General features: G+C 41.4%; 1 protein-coding gene and 1 long non-coding RNA gene across 5 annotated transcripts in view; one reads left to right on the top strand and one right to left on the bottom strand.

The window, feature by feature from the left end:
* Positions 1 to 20054, bottom strand: part of AUTS2 (activator of transcription and developmental regulator AUTS2) — a 1111391-nt gene that overhangs the window by 1006423 nt on the left and 84914 nt on the right. The gene's annotated exons all lie outside the window — the stretch shown is intronic.
* Positions 1102 to 6815, top strand: LOC122209342. Its single transcript, XR_006197561.1, has 2 exons — positions 1102 to 1194; positions 6667 to 6815. It is a non-coding gene; the product is annotated as an uncharacterized LOC122209342 (long non-coding RNA).

The raw sequence follows: 20054 nt of genomic DNA, 5'->3' as shown, positions 1-20054 counted from the left end.
AACTGAGCCACCCAGGTTCCCCTAAGAAAAGTTTAAAGAGAGCCAACTAGAAAAAGGAGTAAGACATTTTGTGTGATGTTTCTGAAACAATGAGCCAATGGGCACAGCTCAAAAGGTACCAGTGAAGTTTTCTAAGAAACAGGATAGCATTTTGCATCATTTCTCCTTTGCCCCAGACCTCTCACTTAATAAAGTTTAGAGCTCTGGCTTACTTTCTTAAAAGGACAAAACCCTCATCATGAAAAGATTCAACAGAAAGAAAAATGTCTGGTTTTGCCCTTTCCTCTCTGAGTCAGCACATGCTTGCAGCAAACTCAGAGAACAAAAGTACCTCCTTACCTGCAACGATGAGATGATTCTGATTCACCATCTTTAAGAAGACCACTCTCATGGGCAAAAACTTTTCCAAACCATCAGAATGGCCATGTGGGCCTGATTCAACACCAAGAATGAGAAGTTACAGTAAAAACATTATGGAGTGAAAATTTCTGGTTGTACTGAAGAACACCTTAATAACCCACTGTTACCCTCCGTTAGGCTAACTCATTCTTCTGATATCAAATTTAACTCCACCTGGGGCACTTGGGTAACTCAGTGAGTTAAGCGTCCGACTCTTGATTTCAGCTCAGATCATGACCTCACAGTTGTGAGATGGAGCCCCATGTCAGGCTCTACACTGGGTGTGGAGCCTGCTTAAGATTCTCTCTCTCCCTCTGCCCCTCCCTTGCTCGTGCTCAAGCTCTCACGCTCTCTCTCTCAAAAAAAAAAATTAACTCCACCTGGACAGCACAATGATTTACACATGGCACCCACATAAAGCCCCGCCTGTAATTCACAGCAACTAATTTAAGTCCAATGAGCTATATGACCCTATTCCTGAAAAAAGGCACAAGAACTTCAGTCTGGTTTCATTGGCATCAGCGCCACCAAAGAGGAAGAAAGGTTTCTCAAGTTTTCCTCTCTGCCCTTAAGCCAATTCTTCCAAGGTAGTCTAAACCCAGCCACTGGCCAGCCTTGTGCAATCCTGCTAAGTCTGCTCCTTTGCAATAATCTCCATAGCAATGGGCTCTGTGACCTAACCCACAGCCAAGGAAGCAAGTACTTCAGACACAAACACCCAACCAGGGAGCAAGGACATCAGCTGAGGCATCAGGGATGTCTGAGCTACTTTTGGAGGCTCTGATAAACAAGCAGGTAACACCCCTCCCTCAGCTTCAACAAAAATATGTATTTCTTTGTAGCAGTAAGTGGAAGGAATTCAATGTGGGACTGGTTGTAGGTCAGAGATCCAATTTTCTCAAAGCATTCTCAATAAGCAACCAAATTCCACAACCTTCAAAAACACCCACAACATAAAGGGTCCTAAATCAAAATTCAATTAAAAAAAGCCACAAAAACATGCTTTTTTTCATTATCATATATTATTTATTCCCTAAGAGGAAACACAGGAAGGATGCAAACTGCAACCATATGATGGGTTCACAGCTCTCAACCTGATAGATCTCTCATAACAACACAGATACATTATGGGCTAGCCCTGGTTCAAATACTCCAAATACTATAGACCCAGCATTCAGCATAGTGCATGACAGGTGTCGGACATCTCTGTGTCCCTACAGAAGCCACTGCCCATTCCTCTCAAGATACAGTTCTAGATTCACTGACAACCACCACCCCTGTCCCCAAGGAACTGACATCTGGTCACTAACACCCTCCCACGTCTGAACTCCAGAAGCCCACAATCAGAATACATTTACAATGCTTCTGAAAGATGGCCAGTGTCTTTGTGTTTCTATTAGTCATTGGTAAAAAGAGAAAAATCTCAAAAAAATATTTTTTCTTTCAGCCACCCATTAAGAGTAAGAGTTTAAGAGAGCTAATCAGTCTGAAACCCTGGGATATTTCTCTGCTTGTGTTTCTGTAGACACTAGCAAAGAGTGTATCAGACAGGGTTAGGTAAACTAAACATCACAGTGTAGTCTCTGAGCCATCCAGACTTTACTTGAACAAACTGCACTTCCATGAAAAGATTCAAAGGATCAAACATGTCACTCAGAACTCATTCTTGGAGTCCCCTTCTGGAACCTGAGAGACAGCCTAAAAGCAAACACCCAGAGAAGTCAGCATCCCATGACCAACAATCCCTAGCCTAGATAGAGACTCTAACCAATTTTTTTTAATAGACAAACCCATAAATACAGACAGCTGTAGATGATATGAAAAAGTATGGGAAGGGCTTTAAGGCTCCCTCTATATGCCAGACGTGTACTAGATTGAAACAGTGTTTAAATGTACCAAATAAATAAACCATTATTAGCTACATATTTCAGTTAAAAAATTTTTTTTCACAAATGGTAGCTATCATGTTCTCCCACCAAGTGGATTCTCCCTGGTAGACAGTCTAAAGTATATGGGGCACTTGGATGGCTCAGTCAGTTGAACGTTGGACTCTTTTGACTTCAACTCAGGTCATGACTCCAGGGTCATGGAATTGAGCCCCACGTCGGGCTCCATATTGGCTGTGGAGCCTGCTTGGGATTCATAGTCTCTCCCTCTCTCTCTCCCTCCCCACCCCCCACCCCTCTCCTCCACTCACACACACTCTCTCTCTCTCCTTCCTTCTCTAAGATAAAAATAAATTAAATTTAAAAAACTAGATCTAGAATTTAATCCCACCAGGGCAGGAACTTGGTCTGCTTTGTTCACAAATGTAGCCAGTATCCAGAATAGTGCCAGGCACATTGCATGCATGCAAATGTGTGTGCATGCACATATCTAATGCAAATATCTTTAATCCTCACAACCACCTAGATGAAGAAACCAAAGATTAAGACATTTAAGTAGGATGCCCAAGGTCACAAAGCAGTCAAGTGGCAGCATGACATTTCTTATACCTGTATGTCCTAAGAGTAGATCCATGTATATTGGTTATTAAAACCATTAGGCTTACTGCCTAGTTTACTCAAGCAATCCTTTATTAATAGCTTACTCTAAATTCTGTGTTGAGCTAGATACTGTGAAAGTAGTGTCTACTTCTAGCAACTATTATAAATTATGAAACCAGACAAAGAAAGCAAACTGATGGCACTACAACCTAACCCATGACTAAATCTTACATTTGTAAAAGTTACACTTCTTACTGATGAGGCAAATTTGTATAAAAGAAGCATGCAGATGAGGTCTAATAAAAGCACAGAAGGAACTAATCTGTCCAACATACTGCTGATCTCTCTCTTCCTTTGAAGGAAGCCGAAAAACCCTGCTTTAACAATATAAAAAACAGTTTTTTGTTTGTTTTTTTTAAAACAGTTTTAAGATGTGATAACTGATCATATTTGACAGTCAAGGAGCAAATCAGGTGCTCCCTATCAAGAAAAAGGCAAAGGAAATGAAAAAAATTCCAGGAAAAAAATATCGCAAAGACTCCAGACCTGACCTCCCAGTACCTTTTATGTTGGTTTCCTGAGAACATACCAGCCTTTGTGTACTGCTTAAAGCAGAAGCTTCAACATTCTTGCACCTTACAATATGCAAGAGATCATGTAACCAAATGAGGTAAAGTGTAATCTCATCACACAATACAACACAAACAGCTGTGAGTTCCTGGTTAAAGGACAGCAGCTCAATTCAGCTGCACACCTGCAATTATTTAATGTCTAGTTAAGCTTGTCTCCATTTAATAAATTACTTGATAATCACAAAGAGAAAGGGAAGAAAAGACATAAGCCACAATTGAGAACTGGAGACAAGGGTAGGAATTAACAAACAAGGATAAAGAAAAACCCCTCACAAAAGGTCTGGGGAACAACAACGTAGCTGAGACGCACAAATTCAGTAATTCAAGGTGACACATGTTTTCTCAGCTTCTGCTTCTGTGCCACACAGGCTGTCAGCCACGGGAGAGGGCTGCCCCCTACCCTCAGTGTGCTCACCAAGTCCCTGAGCTACTTCTAGGAAGAAGGGCTGAAATTCAGATAAGGATAGAGTTCTCACTTTTCCAGGCAACTGAAAAAGCTGGATTATCAATTTCCCTTTCCACTTAATATAAGAATAGACACTTCCCCAGCCTTCCAACACACAGCCAGCTTTCATCTGCCCGGGAAACCAGAACAGAATGTGCCAGGACAATACACATCTAGAGGCAATATCAAAATCTCATTTTCACCAATGGATTCAGCCATTCCCCCCACCAGCTATTTCCCGAAATTCACCCAAAATAAATGTATTTTTCTTCTATCTTTGCTTCTCCTCCCAACAGCCCTCTGGTAAAACAAAATTGCCAGAAGGAAGAAAACAAAAGGAAAAGGCAGAAAGGGGAGGGGTTAAGTAGAGGAACTTCCATAATACCCTGCCAGGGACTAAAATACGTTCCCCCAAAATTTCTATGTTGCAGTCCTAACTCTTAGTACTTCCAAACATGACCATATTTGGAGATATGGTCTTTTAAAAAGGTAATTAAAATGAGTTTTTTTAGATTGGGCCTTAATACTACAGGTGACCCTTAAACAACACAGGTTTGAACTGTGAAGGTCCACTTAAATATAGTACCAAAAATGTGTTTTCCTTATGACTTTCTTAATAACTATTTGCTCTAGCTTACTTTATTGTAATAATACAGTATATAATACATATAACATACAAAATACATGTCAATTGGTTGTTGTTATCAGTAAGGCTTCCAGTCAACAGTATGCTATGAGTAGTTAAGTTTTGGAGGGAGTTAAACTTATACATGCAATTTCCAAAGGTCATCTGTAACTAGTGTCCTTTTAAGAAGAGGACACTTGGGACAAAACGTGCACTGCACACACAGTAAAAGACCAAGCAAGGACACAGCAAGCAAGAAGGCAGCCATCTGCAAGCCAAGGAGATCGGCCTCCGGAGAAAACAACCCCACCAATATCTTGGTCTGGGACTTCTAGCCTCCAGAATGTGAGATAATAAATTTATTAGGTTTAAGCCACCCAGTCTCTGGTACTTTGTTATGGCAGCACTAGCAAACTAATACAGCCACAAATCAGACAATCAACTCTGAAGAAATAAGTAACTTGCCATAAGTAGGCCCATTCCAAATTCTTCTGATATTCCACTTGGACCCAAATAAAAACACCAACAACTTTGTTGGCGTTTGATCCTTGCTTGTTGGACTATCCCTGGCTACAATCTGATATGGCTAAAATAACATGCATTCTTTCCACACAGCAATTTCTGAAGCCTTAAACTTGGCCAAGGACACTCTACTCAAATCACAAAAGGAGTCAGACACTGATGATCCATCCATGCATTCATTCTATTAGGCACCTACTATTTGCAGGGGAAATGGGAAAAAAAAAAAAAAAATTAAGATTTGGGACCAGCTCCTCCTAGTAGTACTAGATGGTACTACTGCTAAGGATGTTATCAGGCTCAACTGAGACAGACACCAAGATCTGTGGAAGCACCTTGTTAGGAATGCCTAACACCTAAGTTTCCAAGTCTAAGAAGACAGAAGAGGAAGACATTTTAGGCATAGAAAACATATAAGCAAAAGGCACAGAAACATAAATGCGGGGACCAGAAGCGAGACTATCAAAATAGTCAAGCTCTAACACAAGGTGCATGACCTTGAACAAATGACAAAAGTCTCTGGTGTTGAATTTAATAATGGCATCAGACAATGCTCGCCAAACACTTAGAATGGCGCCTAAGAATGGCCAATGTAAAGCTACTATTGGTGATATTTTGTTTGTGCTGGAAATAGCAGATAGGTCTGTGGGCTGGATGGACCCAGGGATGAGTAAGCCTAAAAATGAGGCTGAAACAGTATTTTGGAGGCAGACTATAAAGACTCTTCTATGGCACACTACGGAGTTGGGAAAAACAGTACGTCCTACAGACAACAGGAAGCCTCTGGAGGTTTCCTTAGACTTTAGCTGGAACATACAGAGTTTGGGATTTCTGATAGAAGTCTCTAGTGGTCGTGGCACAGTGGACAGCTGGGGGAGAGAGAATGAAGTCAGCTGACAAGTCAGTGCAAGTTGCCGGACAGGAGAAAAAGGAGACAAAGGAGAGGATAGAGTCAAAAGGTACATTTCAGAAGTACAACAGCCAGGACACAGTGACCTCCCAAGATGAAACTTGTTTCAAAAGGAAAATGACAAAGGATTTAATTAAGTTGGCTAGCCAGGTTACTATTTCACACTCTAGAAACACTGTCCTACTTAATTAACTAATTTATATTCTGATGCACTTACACACATGCATACCAAGGAAAAAAAGAAAAGAAAAAAAGCTAGCAAAACATGGCCAAACACACCAGCCCTCCTGACCAATAAACACTCTCTTTAAAGAGCCAAACAACTGCAAAGAGCCTTTATTTTTAGCATTTAACATCTCTGATATTTACTAAAGTTTATAGTTCTTCTTCCTTGGGAGTTATTTTATTGTTTAAGCGGACTGTATTAATATTCGTACTTCCACCCCGACCAAACCAGCAGATGAGAGCAAACAGTTTCCTCTGACTCTTCAACCTGCTGCTATTTTCATACCTAACCTACTCTAAAAGTATAATGATCAGCTCTAAATCTAGGCTTGAAGGCAGAGTACTAAAGGCCAGTACAACATTTACATTTCTCCCAGGCTGAGGCATGGAAATTCAGTGACAAATCAATTTTTTTTCTTTTACAGAGTGTGGGCATGCAGGTTTTTGAGAAGAGGCAATACCGGTGAGAGAAGACCCAGAAGCAGATGGTGGGGATGTCCTTCCAGGAGTCATCTTCATTACCCTGGCAATCTTTAAAGTATTTATCGAGTCAATAAAGCAGACAGTCAAGTGATGGCGGCATGCTGAACAGGTTTCAGACAGGCTACAGGCAATAATACACCGCTATGGCCATTCGCTGGCCCAAGTCAGGCCACCGGTCAGGCTTGCAAAGAAGCGACAGACCACAGATTAGAATTACACAGAAGCTGTACACTGATGTAATGCACACCTCTTGCCCCTGCACACCCCCACAGAAACACATTTATCCTCCACACGGTCCCAGGCTCCTGGCCTTTCACACTATCTTTACACTAATTATTTGTAAACAATCCTGTCTCTTCATCTAGACTGTATGCTCCCGGAGAGGTATGATCCACACTAGAGTCCACCTTTGTATTGTGCCTACAAAACAAGAATTCAGTACCTATTTCGTGAACAGCAGGTTAATCCCGGCAGCATAGAACCCTAAGGAGGAGATGGAAAGCCTCTAGACTCGAGCAATGCTTCCGTAAATTAACATGCAGACAAATGACCTAAGGATCTCGCTAAAATACACATTCTTGAATACCACCCCCTGGAGATTACAACTCAGCAGTTCTGGGGTAGGGTTCCCAAATCTTCATTTCTAACAAGACCTCAAGGAGACTGATGTTGCCGGCCCACTCCGGCTGCCTAGAATAACCTCCCACCTGAAGCAGCAGTCACCCCAAGTGCAATTCTGAGAGGAATACCGTGGGGTAGCTTCTGCGCCCCTCCGTCCACTCCCAGGAGAAAAGGTGACACACCCCAAGGCCACCCAGTCTGCTTCAGGTCCTAGAACTGCTAAAGACGTTCTCCCTTATATACCAAGTTCCCCGGAGTTCAAACGCCTGCCCTGGAGACACTATCGATGTGCCCACAAAGGTCTCTCACTAACTCTTTTTCAAGTCACTCACTTTCCTTCCTTGTCTCCCTGCCTTTGCCTCTTTCTCTTTGCGCTTGCACAACTGGAACCACATCTGAATACTAAACTACAGCCCTTTTATTTGTGCTCTTAGGAAAATATCCCAGGAAAACCGCATGCTTCTCAAGTTACAGGTCCTCCCCTCTCTGAATTTATCTACTTTTCCCATAATAAACCCCCTCCATGCCAGCAATTAATCAGCCCCCAAAGACCACCCAGGAACAGCCAAGGAGAACCCTGCCCTCTCCATAAAGCTGCCTGCCAGCACCATGCGCGTCCCCGAGTCCCTTGCGAGCACAGCAGTGCCTTCATTAGTCACACGAAGAGGTGGGCCAACCTCAGGCTTCCTTCTAGCTCTGCTGCCCTAGAAGAGTATGACCTAAACCCAGGGACACCTGGGAACCATTCCAGATTCTTCCTTTGTTGACACTCTCTTCTTAGAGAGCATCTGGAGAGTCAATGTCAGGAGGCCTGGAGTCAAATCCCAACTCCACCAGCAAGGAGGTCTGTGATGATGAGCTCATCAGATAAGGCATTTGACCCTCCATTTCCTCAACTATAAACTGAGGATAATCATATCTCAGAGCTACTTTGTGAGATTTCACTGAGGTAAATGACATTTGTAAAATTCCCAAACTGCAAGACATGACAGAAATGTTAATTATCGTCTCGCACTGCCAGGTACTCAAATACTGGCTGCATGTATGACATCCGTGTTTGCAGGCTACATTCCCCACAAGGTAAACGAAGTCAGGTTCCACACAACGATGGTCTCTGAAATCACTGCTCTCCACTACTGTTGAGCCACTATTTATTTATTGGCAACTCATCAGGCTCCAGGCCTATGCTAAGCACTTCACACGTGTTATCACATCCAATCCTCATTACCACCTCAATGAGGCAGGTGCTATCATGATCCCCATTTTACAAATGGGGAGAGTAAAGCACAAAACAGTTAAGTAACGTGTTCAAGGTGACACAGCTAGCAGTGGCAAAGAAGGAATCTGAAGCCAGAAGGTCTTATTCTAGAGCCAGTGCCCCTAACTTCCAGGGGAGGCCGACCCCTGCGGGACACAAAGATCCACGCGTGTCTCCGCATGGGAACGGCACCGGCACCTCTGCCCCCACGTTTTAGCTCTGTACTCCGAGAACTCATTCACGGGACAAAATGACAGCATGATGCTCCAGAAAAATTACAGTTATTCATTCTCCCAATTAGCATGTGATGAAGAGAAGGGGGAAATCACCAACTATTTAATGTGCTTGAAACCTGGTCTATAAAAGATTCAGTCGTTTGAAAACCACATCTATAACTGGAAGTAAATCTCAAGAAATATAAACTCGAGGCAAGGTTTTCACTTCAATAACCCTTGTAGTTAATAAGTTTCGCAAGTAAAAGAAGAATATCGGAGGACAGGCTCTACGTTGTATGCCCCAACAACGTAAGCTAGTCAGAGGCTCGGAGGAACCTCCCACATTTGTAACTAGAACATCCCCTGAGGCAGCTTAAGAGTCATAAATTGGATCTGCATCCTTCTTTGGGATGACATACCTGTGACAAGCCCAGAATTCCAGGAGACCTGGACCTCTTTACACCACCTAACATAATTAACAGAGCTAATGACAGCAAAATGGGTAAAAAGAAACAGTAAATCTTTGCAACTTTTCTGTAAGTCTAAAAATACTCCAAAATAGACCAGTTATTTTAAAGCATACAAAAAATAACAAAAAGCCAACAGAAAAACAAGCAACGAATATGACCAGACCGTTCACAAAGAGAAAATACGATCAGATCTAGGATATAGTAAAAGATGCTCAACATTATTAATAAGAAATGCAAACTGAAACCACTTTGAGATACAATTTTTCTCTTATCAGATTGGCAAAAATTCAAAGTTTAACCACAAAACTTGTTGCCAAGGCTTGGGGAAATCCCTACTCTTAAACAGGAATATAAATTGGTACAACCAATACAAATATTCGTACAGAGGATTTGGGCAGTAACTATCAAAATGACAAATGCACATATACTTTGACTAACAATTTCACTCCTGGGAGTTTATCCTACAGATGTATACATACACATGGATGAAATGCCATATAATCAAAATTATTCAAAGCAGCATCACTTGTAAGAGTGAAGAACTAGACACAACCCAAGGTCATTACATATGAACCGATTAAATATGTAAGAGTACAACCATATAATGGACTATTGGGCAGCTTTAAAGATAATTAATTAGGTAGCTCTCTCCATACTGAGATGGAATGATCTCCAAGATATACTGATAATCACAAAAAAGCAAGATGCGGAATGATGTTTATGGTATCGCTGTGTAATACACATTCAAGTATATTTCTATTTGCTTTCAGAAATTATGGAGGATACATAAGAAACCAATAAAATAGTTATGGGAAGCTGAAGAATAGGGCATATGGGTCCAGGGATGGGAATGAGACATCTCTCTATAAAATTTTTATATGGTTTTGATCTTTGAATCATATGACTGTATTACCTACTCAAAAAATAAGCAAAAAAGAAAAACGGACAAAAACACCCATTAATCCCACAACTTATAGAGTCAATCTTTGCTTTTACCTCTACGTGGATTATATTATTCACGGATTATCAGGGACCATTCTCCAAGTTCTATTTCTATTGCTTCCAACATCATGCCTCACATTGCATATAATCTTAGGAGATGCACACAAATTTAATCTTAACCAACAAGAGTATAATCAAAAGCAGAAAAATGAGAACGTGAAAATGTAAACATAAAAAAACTAACATAGTCAAAGACACCTACAATGCTGGGAAAACCATTTTACCTCCTATGTTATCTGTGCCACTCTGCTTCCCTATGACACATATCTACCCCAAATCCAAAACCTCTCTCTCCCCAAGCACAGATAGGAGAGAACTAAGCATTTTTAGAGCAAGTAAGAACTCAAAACTTATTTGTAAGCAAATCTGAGCCCAAAATCATGAATTAAAATCTCAAAACAAAATTTACTAACAACAAAGTGGTTCTGGCTGTCTTTAGTTACTTGACATGTTGGCAGGTGCTGATCAGAACGGACTCAGCAACAGCATGCCTGGGTGACTCCATGGGTTAAGCGTCTGACTTCAGCTCAGGTCATGATCTCATGGTTCATTGAGTTTGAGCCCTGCATCAAGCTCTGTGCTGTCAGCTTCATATCCTCTGTCCCCCTCCCTCTCTGCCCCTGCCTCACTTGCACTCTCTCTTTCTCTCAAAATAAATAAATAAACTTTAAAATAAATAGTTAAAAAAAAAAAAAAAGAACTGACTCAGCAATACGTCACCTCCCGTGGGATCTCACATATGCTCCTTGTGTCGACTCCAAAACTTTGTGTGCTACAAGGCCATTACAGCAGTCCACAGAGCATGTGTGGTGTCTTAACAGGAGTAGCCAAAATGAGGAGGCCAGCCTGTGACATCACTGATCCTCCCAAGAAAGGGTCCCCAAGCTCACAGATTATAACATTAGATAGTAGACAACTTCCACTTAGTAGGTAAATACTTTTTTAAAAACCCTTTGGGAGACAAGTCATTAAAGTCCAGTTCACCTAAGTGCTATCAAGGGAAAATTATTTGCTTTTCTAGTGGATCAATAAGTAGCTAATAAGGTCAGAGACGAGAAATGAACAATCAATAAAATGGGGAAGGCACTGTAACCGGTCACTGCTTTTAGCCATATCCTTTGTTCCTGTCTAGAGAAGGCTTTCACAGAAAGAAGGAACAACTAACTGTGTTGCTTGATTTTTTTTTTTAAGTTTATTTATTTATTTTTAGAGAGACTCCAGAGTGGGGGAGGGGAAGAAAGGGAAGGAGACAGGGAGAATCCCAAGCAGACTCTGCACTGCCCGCACAGAGCCCCATGTGGGGCTCCCACAAGATCATGACCTGAGCCGAAACCCAGAGTCAGACGCTTAACCGACTGAGCCACCCAGGCGCCCCATGTGTTGCTTGATTTCTTTCTTTCATATACACACATACACTTGCACACATACTTCATTTCACTGCACTTAAGATTGTGGGACTATTATTAATGGACCAAGATCTTCCTTCATAACACTAGAAGGACACAGCAGATCACCCATGGAGAAAACCCTGCTCTGGACAGTTCTATCGGCAACTGTAGTTACCAGGTTTTCACTGGTTTACCCAAAGTCAATGCCCAGAGTTAGGGAAACAAGGGCTTCAGCTCTAGCCTCCCCTCACTCCTCAGGAGTGTCTTAGTGTCTTAATCAGCAGGGCCATGATCTAGAAGTCTCCGCTTCAAAACTGCTGCACTATCACAAAATGTCTGATCTACGTGAAGAGGTGAAGGGAAATGCTGCATGCTGAGGGAGCTACAGAAAGTTCCCCTGGTGCCTCATGAATTTTTGAAGCTGTCTCATAAATCAGTTCAACCAAGATCACTTAACTTGGTCTTGTTACAAATCCTGCTGCCACAGTGGACAGTGTCTGAAATTGTAATTTTAAAATGTAAAAGGAAAAGGGAGAGTAGGAGGGGCCTTCTACAAAAGCTGGGGGTGGAGAGCTGACAATGACAATGACAATGACAATCCTGGAGGTCCTGAATATATAGTGTAGGACGCCCGCCCAGGGAGTCAAAGAAGACAGGGAGCTCATCTGAGAGTGAACAAAATGGTTTGCTGCAGAACATTCTTGTTTCTTTCACTCACACCCACAGGAATAAAACTGAGGTGCTCTAAGAACAGCTTAGACCACCCCTCCTGGCAAATCTAGAGAGCTGATCCACCCCCTAACATCTCCACCACAGCAAGTCTAGGGATCAGGACTGCAGACTTTCTTATGTTAATCCCCTCTCTAAACTGTGAGGTTCCCAGGGACAGAGGCCATTTTATTTATGCCCTGTGCACCTAGCTCAGTGCATGACCACATGGATGCGGTATATAAATCTTCCTTTAATGTTTGCTTAGAAGAGGCAATGCTTCGGAGGAAAGAACAGGGCCCCTCTGCAATTCAGCTCTCTTTTCCTGGCAAAAAAGAGTGTGAGATCTACATCCTAAAGCAGTGATTCTCACAGTAGATTCCTTGATCACCAGGAGTGGCATTACCTGGCAACATGTAAAGCAAAATCTTGCTCCCCCAGCCACACCCCCACCCCCACCCCCACTGAATCAGAAACCAGGGGTGAGGTCCAGCAATCTGCATTTCAATAAACTCTCCAGGTAATTCTGATGTTCAATGAAGTTTGAAAATCACTGTCAGTTTCTGCCTAAAGATATATGCTATACCTTCCTAACCACCCCTCAGAAGTCAGACAACTAAAGATAACTCTGAACAATTTTTAGATGTTGGAAATAAAAGTTTACGTATTAACTAACCATGAGCAGTGTTTTCTGTGACTGTTAACTGCATATGCCATGCTGGTTCAGGGATGTTTACTAATCTATGCCTTTCAACTCAAAGCACAGACCTACATATTTTACCAATGAAAATGCAAAAGTCAGGCCAACAGCTAAAACAGTAGGAAAAAATCCTTTTTACACACTGGACATATTAAGAAATTAATGTTACACGCAGTGACAAGAAGGTCAGACTCCTTAGGGAGAATGGAGGTCATTCTTCATGCATCTCCAATTGAAACAACTACAAGACATTCGGGAAAGTCTTCATTCCTTCTGTACATGGTTAGGCAGTCTTAAGAATTCCAGGTTATCTGTTAGCATTTCTAAAAGGCACATTTAGGGGCACCTGGGTGGCTCGATCAGTTAAGTGGCCCATTCCTGATTTCGGCTCAAGTCACGATCTCACAGTTCATTAGATCGAGCCCTGCGTTGGACCCCACACTGAACATGGAGCCTGCTTGGGATTTTCCCTCTCCTTCTCTCTCTCTCTGCCCCTCCCCTACCTCTCTCTCTCTCTCTCTCAAAATAAACTTAAAAAAAAAATTTCTTAAACCCACAATTAGACATGTGGGTAAGGACATTCAGAATGTTTAAAGAAGAGGTTTTCACATGGTGACATCAATGAGCCTAATTACCCTGTTGCTACTCTGTAAAAACCTTACACCAGTCTGAAAAAATTCTGTGCCCTAAATGGAGTCTGTTTTGGAGGGAAAGAAGCCCAGCTCAGACACTGTTGGCAGCTGTTGACAAAGTATGGCATAACTAAGGAAACCAACCTGGGGAAGGGGCTCTCAGTCTCTTGACCTTTCCCTAAGAGGGGTGACCCAGACAAGAAGATCAAAGGTCCAACTGGCCCTCTGTGGCTGCCACAGTGCACACCAGTCAGCACAGATTTTTAGAAGCCTCAAGTCTGTCGGAATGGCAAAACTAAACTTGCTCTTGGGATTGGAGAAAGTATACGGAAACGCAAACTTTCACACTTGATCTGACAGATGCTTGTGCTTCACTATCCACAGATCTGTTATAATGTCAGGGCCAGCAATTTTAAAATTGTTGTTGGCTTGGGTAATAACACATTTTCATCTAGGGCCTATAAGGCAAAATGCCAGAAAGGGTCTCTTCCTATTTGTAGAATGCAAACAAGCAAACCTTGAGAGTCAAGGAGGCCTCTTCTTTTGTGAGCCTGCTCAATAATGCAGAAGCTGCTGGCAGAGAAACCACACTTAAATTATGGTTTTTAAAAAAAAGAAGTCTTAGCACTGTCTAATTTCCATACCTAATTTCAAAATATTCAAAATTAGGGTAATTTTGGTCAAAACATGTTAGTTTTATTCCACCGGTGGGAAAAAATGATTTTAAAATGTTTCATTTAAAATGAAGCAGGATCTTAAGGCATGACAAAATATTATCAAAAAGCAGGTTCTTTAAGGTATGACAAAATATTATAAAAATTACATCGTGCCTATTAATCTCTGCTATCAATCTAGTTTTACAAGAATAGATTTTTTAATGTAATGCTAATTTGCCCAGTGAAATATCTTGGTTAATATATTTCTTAGGGGAGGAGGTATGTTTATTTGTTTTTGAAAGAGAAAGAGACAGTGCACGCACCCCTGAGAGGTGGGGTGGAGGAGCAGAGAGAAGGGGACAGAGAGGATCCAAAGCAGGCTCTGTGCTTATAGCAGACAGCATGATACAGGGCTTGAACCCACCAACCGTGAGATCATGACCCAAGTCGAGTTCAGACACTTAACTGAGTCACCCAGGTGCCCTTTGTTTTTAAAAATGAGTATTAAAAAGGACAATGTCTGGGGGCACCTAGGTGGCTCAGTAAGTTAAGCTCAGTCGGTTAAGCGTTCCACTTCAGCTCAGGCCGTGATCTCATGGTTCGTGGGTTCAAGCCCCGCATCAGACTCTCTGCTGTCGGCTTTTGATGTTGTCAAAAGCCAAGAAAAGAGCTGCTTTGGATCCTCTATCCCCCTCTCTCTCTCTCTCTCTCTCAAAAAATAGACATTAAAAAAGAAAAAAAGTACAATGTTTGGTTGGATCTGACTGAAGTGTCATCAAATTCATCCAAATCAGGACCTGACCCTAATCAAATATCAGAGCAGGATTTTGCAAACTGTTAACGTGTACTTTGCTTTATATCTCATAAGCTAAAATAAGCTGAAAAATAACATAATATGGTACTACATCCATACTGTCAACTCACAAATATTAGATTGTTTCTTTGTTAATGTATTTAAATTGGTCAAAGAAATAATATATGCATATGACAAAACACAGGCTACCTCCTTCTCTCCCATGGATACCCACTTCTGGAAGTGCTTAAAATGTACCCAGAATGCACCCAAAATTTTTGTGCTTTATAAAAACAGTATATGTTTTAAACCCCGTTTATTTTCAAAAACACTTGTCTTTTTGCAAGGCAAGAAAAAGTAATTTTATCTCTCCCTGCCATACCTATACTGAAACTAGAAATAGTGAGGACAGCTTATTAAGTAATGAATTTCAATCTACTTTCAACTTTGAGGGTCAGCACTGCAACTATAATTACCTCTTTTAGATAGCTCCTGTCCACTGAACACCCAAATACAGAACAACAAAGGTCAACTGTACCACTTAGGAAAACCTAATGACTTTAATGAGCATTCTGATCCTTTGTTCCTCTAATGCAGTTTTCCATACACATGGCTGGGCATCAAAATCACCTGGACAGCTTTCAAATATTAAAGACTCCCCATCTTCACTTCATTTAACCAGAATCTCCAGGAGTTGAGACCCAGAAAGCAGGGCTTGCTTTCCATGGACAAATTTCAGAACCGCTACTTGGCAGCAGGGAATAAAAGAGCAGCAAACAACAGTTTCACAGAAGTGTTCCTGCGGCAATCGCTCCTCAGTGTAAGGAAGCCATCACCAAAGATGAAACTGTTTTAAAAGGAGACACCTAAGTGGCAGGAGAAAACATCTGAAAGATAAAATAAAGACCTAGTGCTGTCCATGAAACTCAGAAAATCTCCCTGCCAAATAGTATAAAAACCAGAGTTGTGGTTCTCAAACTTTAGTGGTCATCAGAACCACCCTGAAGGCTTATTAAAGTGGGGAGTGGGGGCAAAAATGAGCATTTCCTGTAAGTTCCCAGATGCTGCTGCTGGTCTGGTAAACAAGGCTTGCAGAACCCCAGGACTGGAGCAATGAGGAGCAAATACGATCTGCGGCAACGCCAGCTTTGTCACTAACTAGCTGCACAACTCTGAGCAAGTCCCAAGTCCTCTAAGTTTTGCCTTTTTCTTCTTTTGAGCTCCTGCACCAGAGCATCTCCTCTGACGCCAACACTCTCTGGGTCTGTGAGATACAAATTCCAGTTGGATTAGCACATGAAATTGCAAGAATCTTCAGGGGTGAAAGGTTCCAGTCCCTGCGACAAGCAATGAATTATATTAACAGCCAGAAATATAACACATGCACATGCACACACACACTCACACACACAGGCAGCACGAGCCTTTTTTTTTTTTTTTTATTTTGATGTTGTCAAAAGCCAAGAAAAGTGCTGCTAATGCATATGGCCAAAGGAATAAAATTACCCCCTTTTCTTTTATTTCTATAATCCCATGTCTGTACAAAAAAGCATGAGTTAAATTTCCCCTTAGCACCGAGGACCTCAATTATTCACCAAAAACTTCCTGTGGCTTTACCCCCAAAAGGGAGAAATGGGCTGCTAAATTTATTGAACGTCAAAAATACACCAAGCACATCCTGTTGTTCATCAAGTCTCCACAACTGTATGAAATAAATATCTCCATTTTTCAGATGAAGAAACGGAGGCTCGTAAGCTTAATTTAAGTAACTCACTCATGACAGCACAAATCATTACTGGCACAGTCAAGGTTTGTATTAGGGTTTATACAACTCCAAGCCTCTCACTTTTTTCATGGTACAATGATTTCCCCATCATTTCCATCTACCACATCCCTTTAAAATGTCACAAGAAAAAAAAAAATACCTTTCTATGTTAAAGTGAGGAGGATTCTGATGTTTTTAAACTAACTTTGAGGGAGATCATCTTCAAAAAAAAGGTCCATCAGGCAGGGTATACCCCACCAAACTCTTGAATGGCAGAAGTTCCAGGGTATCATTATAAGACTGTTGTACGTAAATTTTCACCCAAGCCTGGAATATTATTCTTAGCTCACTTTGCACAGCACAAACTTCCTTTAATAAGTGGCTTGTTGGAGGATGCAGACCAAAAGAAGATAAAGAAACCATCCCCCACTCCTCACCTACAACACAACCCAGACTGGTATCTATCATGACCCTTTAAAATGGTCACACTCAGAGCTCTATCAGCTGATCCCAGGAAATATTTCTCCATCTCTCCTTTTAGGAAAAGTTGAACACATATCCCAATCCACTACAAAAATAACAGATAAGAACCAAGTAGAAAGACTTGGATAAGGAATCAAGAAATCAAGAAATGCTATTTTTAATGTTTGCACACTACTGAACTGCATATGTAATGGCCCATACATGTTAGCACTTCCCAACCTTCTATTCATTCAGGTCTCCAATTACATCAGCACTGTAGGATACTTCACATGCCTTTATTTCATAGCCCTATTGGAAGTGTGGCCTTAAATATGAGAAGTTTTTTAAATGACAGGTGTTTCTATAACAACTCTTCATTGCAAAGAGCAGCCAAGAAAAGTGTCCTCTAAAGACGTGGTTCTTTCTCTTCCATCGCCCTCTCTCAACCATGCTAAAAATTGTTTGTTCTCTCTACAGACCTGGAATAGGCACAAGACTCTGCAATACTCTGCCTTTCCCCTGGAAGCAGTTTTCTACAGGTCAGAAGGTGGTTTCCAGGTAGACTAGGGGTGACTGGCAATGCCACTGCCCTCCCTGAGGCACATCCACATGGCTGCTGTCACCACTGGCCTGGTCCTCAGCTAGATGGCACACTGGGTCACGGCAGGGAGTTAATGAGGCCAAGGTGAGGCATCAGAACCACACAGGGCTCAGTTCACTTGGCCCAGATCCAGGGTTACAAACTTCATTTCTAACCTCAGCCTGAAAAATGCTGGCTGTAATGGAGGGGGGGAAAAAAAAAAATCCATCCTCCTATAGGAAAAATACTTCCGGCCTTGGATCCCACTTGAGAGCAAATCATTCATAGAGCATCATTAATCCTATCCCAGAGCATCTGCTATATGTGTGGCACTCAGTGAAAGCAATAATAGCCTCTCTTTATTAATCAACTTACTAAGTGACCAACATTGAACTTTCAACCAATATTTATCGAGTACCTACTGTGTGTCATGCTTTGTTGTCTGAGCTATGGATGCAAGAGTAAACAGGAAAAAAAGTCTCTCCCCTCAAATAGCTTCCAATTCAGTAAAGAGAAAACAATGAGTTCATATGATAAAAAATTAATAGAAGTAAAGCAGAGTAGGCATTACAGAATAACTGAATAGAGGAAGGAACTATTTGTACACACATTCAGAGAAAGTCTCTCTGAGGAGGTGACTTTCTGGCAAGCACTTAAGTGGATACCTGACATTTACTATAAGAAATCTTTAGGATAGCCCCATGGGCAGCCCCATGTATTTTACAGATGAGGGCCCAAGGGCTCAAGGTAGTTAAAAGACTTGCCCAAGTTTATGAATATCATGCCCAAGTCACACCTGTTTTGAGAATCAGTAAGAGGAAACCTCACTAAAGTGGACCAGGGATTCAGGAAGAGGAGGCTGGCAGGGTGGGCCATACCACTCCATGTCAATTACAGAAGGAATTGTCAATTACAGGCTCCAACAGACAAAGAGGTACAGAACATATTGCATCTCCTATAAGAAACTGACCACCTCTGCAACTCAACCAATGAGAAACCATCAAAACCCTGAACTCTTGGTTTTCTCCAAAGGACTTTCCTTTAAAACAACACCTCCCAATTCCTTCCTTCTTCTCCATAAAATAAGATTTCTCTCTGTAGGACTTACCTATGGGCTTGCCATAGCTTGCTTGTCCTGAATTACAATTCTCTTGTTCCTGAATAAACCCATTTTTGCTGATAAAATAGCTTTTATTTTTAACGTTAACACCTCACAATGCATTGTGCCCTTTCCGCCACCCAAAGGTATCAAGACACAAGCCTTCACCTCCAGTGCAAGGTGTTATGAAATCCAGAGGTGCTCAAGAGGACTCATTCAGGTACAAAAAGAAATTCAGATCATCTATGTGTACTTATTCTTTTGTCTCCATTAAACTTCTATTTTTGTGTTAGCTTTATATGTATAAATATATATACAAATATACACATTCATATGTAAATATATACACAAATATATACAATATATGTATATAAATATCTATACAATTTAGAAGTGAACAAATATAAAAAGAACTATTACTGGGGCACCTGGGTGGCTCAGTCGGTTAAGCGTCCAACTTTGACTCAGGTTATGAGCTCGCAGTTCATGAGTTTGAGCCCCACATCAGGTTCTGTGCTGACAGCTCAGAGCCTGGAGCCTGCTTCAGATTCTGTGTCTCCCTCTCTCTCTGCCCCTCTCCCACTCATGCTCTGTCTCTGTCTTTGTCTCTCTCTCTCTCTCAAAAATAAATAAAAACATTTAAAAAATATCTTAAGAACTATTACTGATAGAGGCACACAATCATAAATTTCAGGATCACTACACTAGAGAGTAGATGCCAAAGAAATAAACATGGTCCCTCTTTCCAAGGACAGAATATTTTGTTCTGCAAATATATTTTGTTCTGCCTATATTCTGTGAACATAATTATACAGTTCAAGATACAAAATGAAATAAAATAGACCATACAGGTGAATCCAAGGTGTGGCTCACTATGGAGCTGAAACGTTTTCCTCTAGTGCCTCATTCAACCAACATGCAGACCTCCAGCGCTAGGACCTCACGCACTGATGATTACACAGCCTGTTCCCCTGACAGGGA

Source organism: Panthera leo, chromosome E3 (assembly GCF_018350215.1).
Source record: "Panthera leo isolate Ple1 chromosome E3, P.leo_Ple1_pat1.1, whole genome shotgun sequence".
Lineage (NCBI taxonomy): Eukaryota > Metazoa > Chordata > Mammalia > Carnivora > Felidae > Panthera > Panthera leo.
The sequence above is the reverse complement of the archived record's forward strand: the minus strand, read 5'-3'. Positions and strand labels throughout refer to the sequence as shown.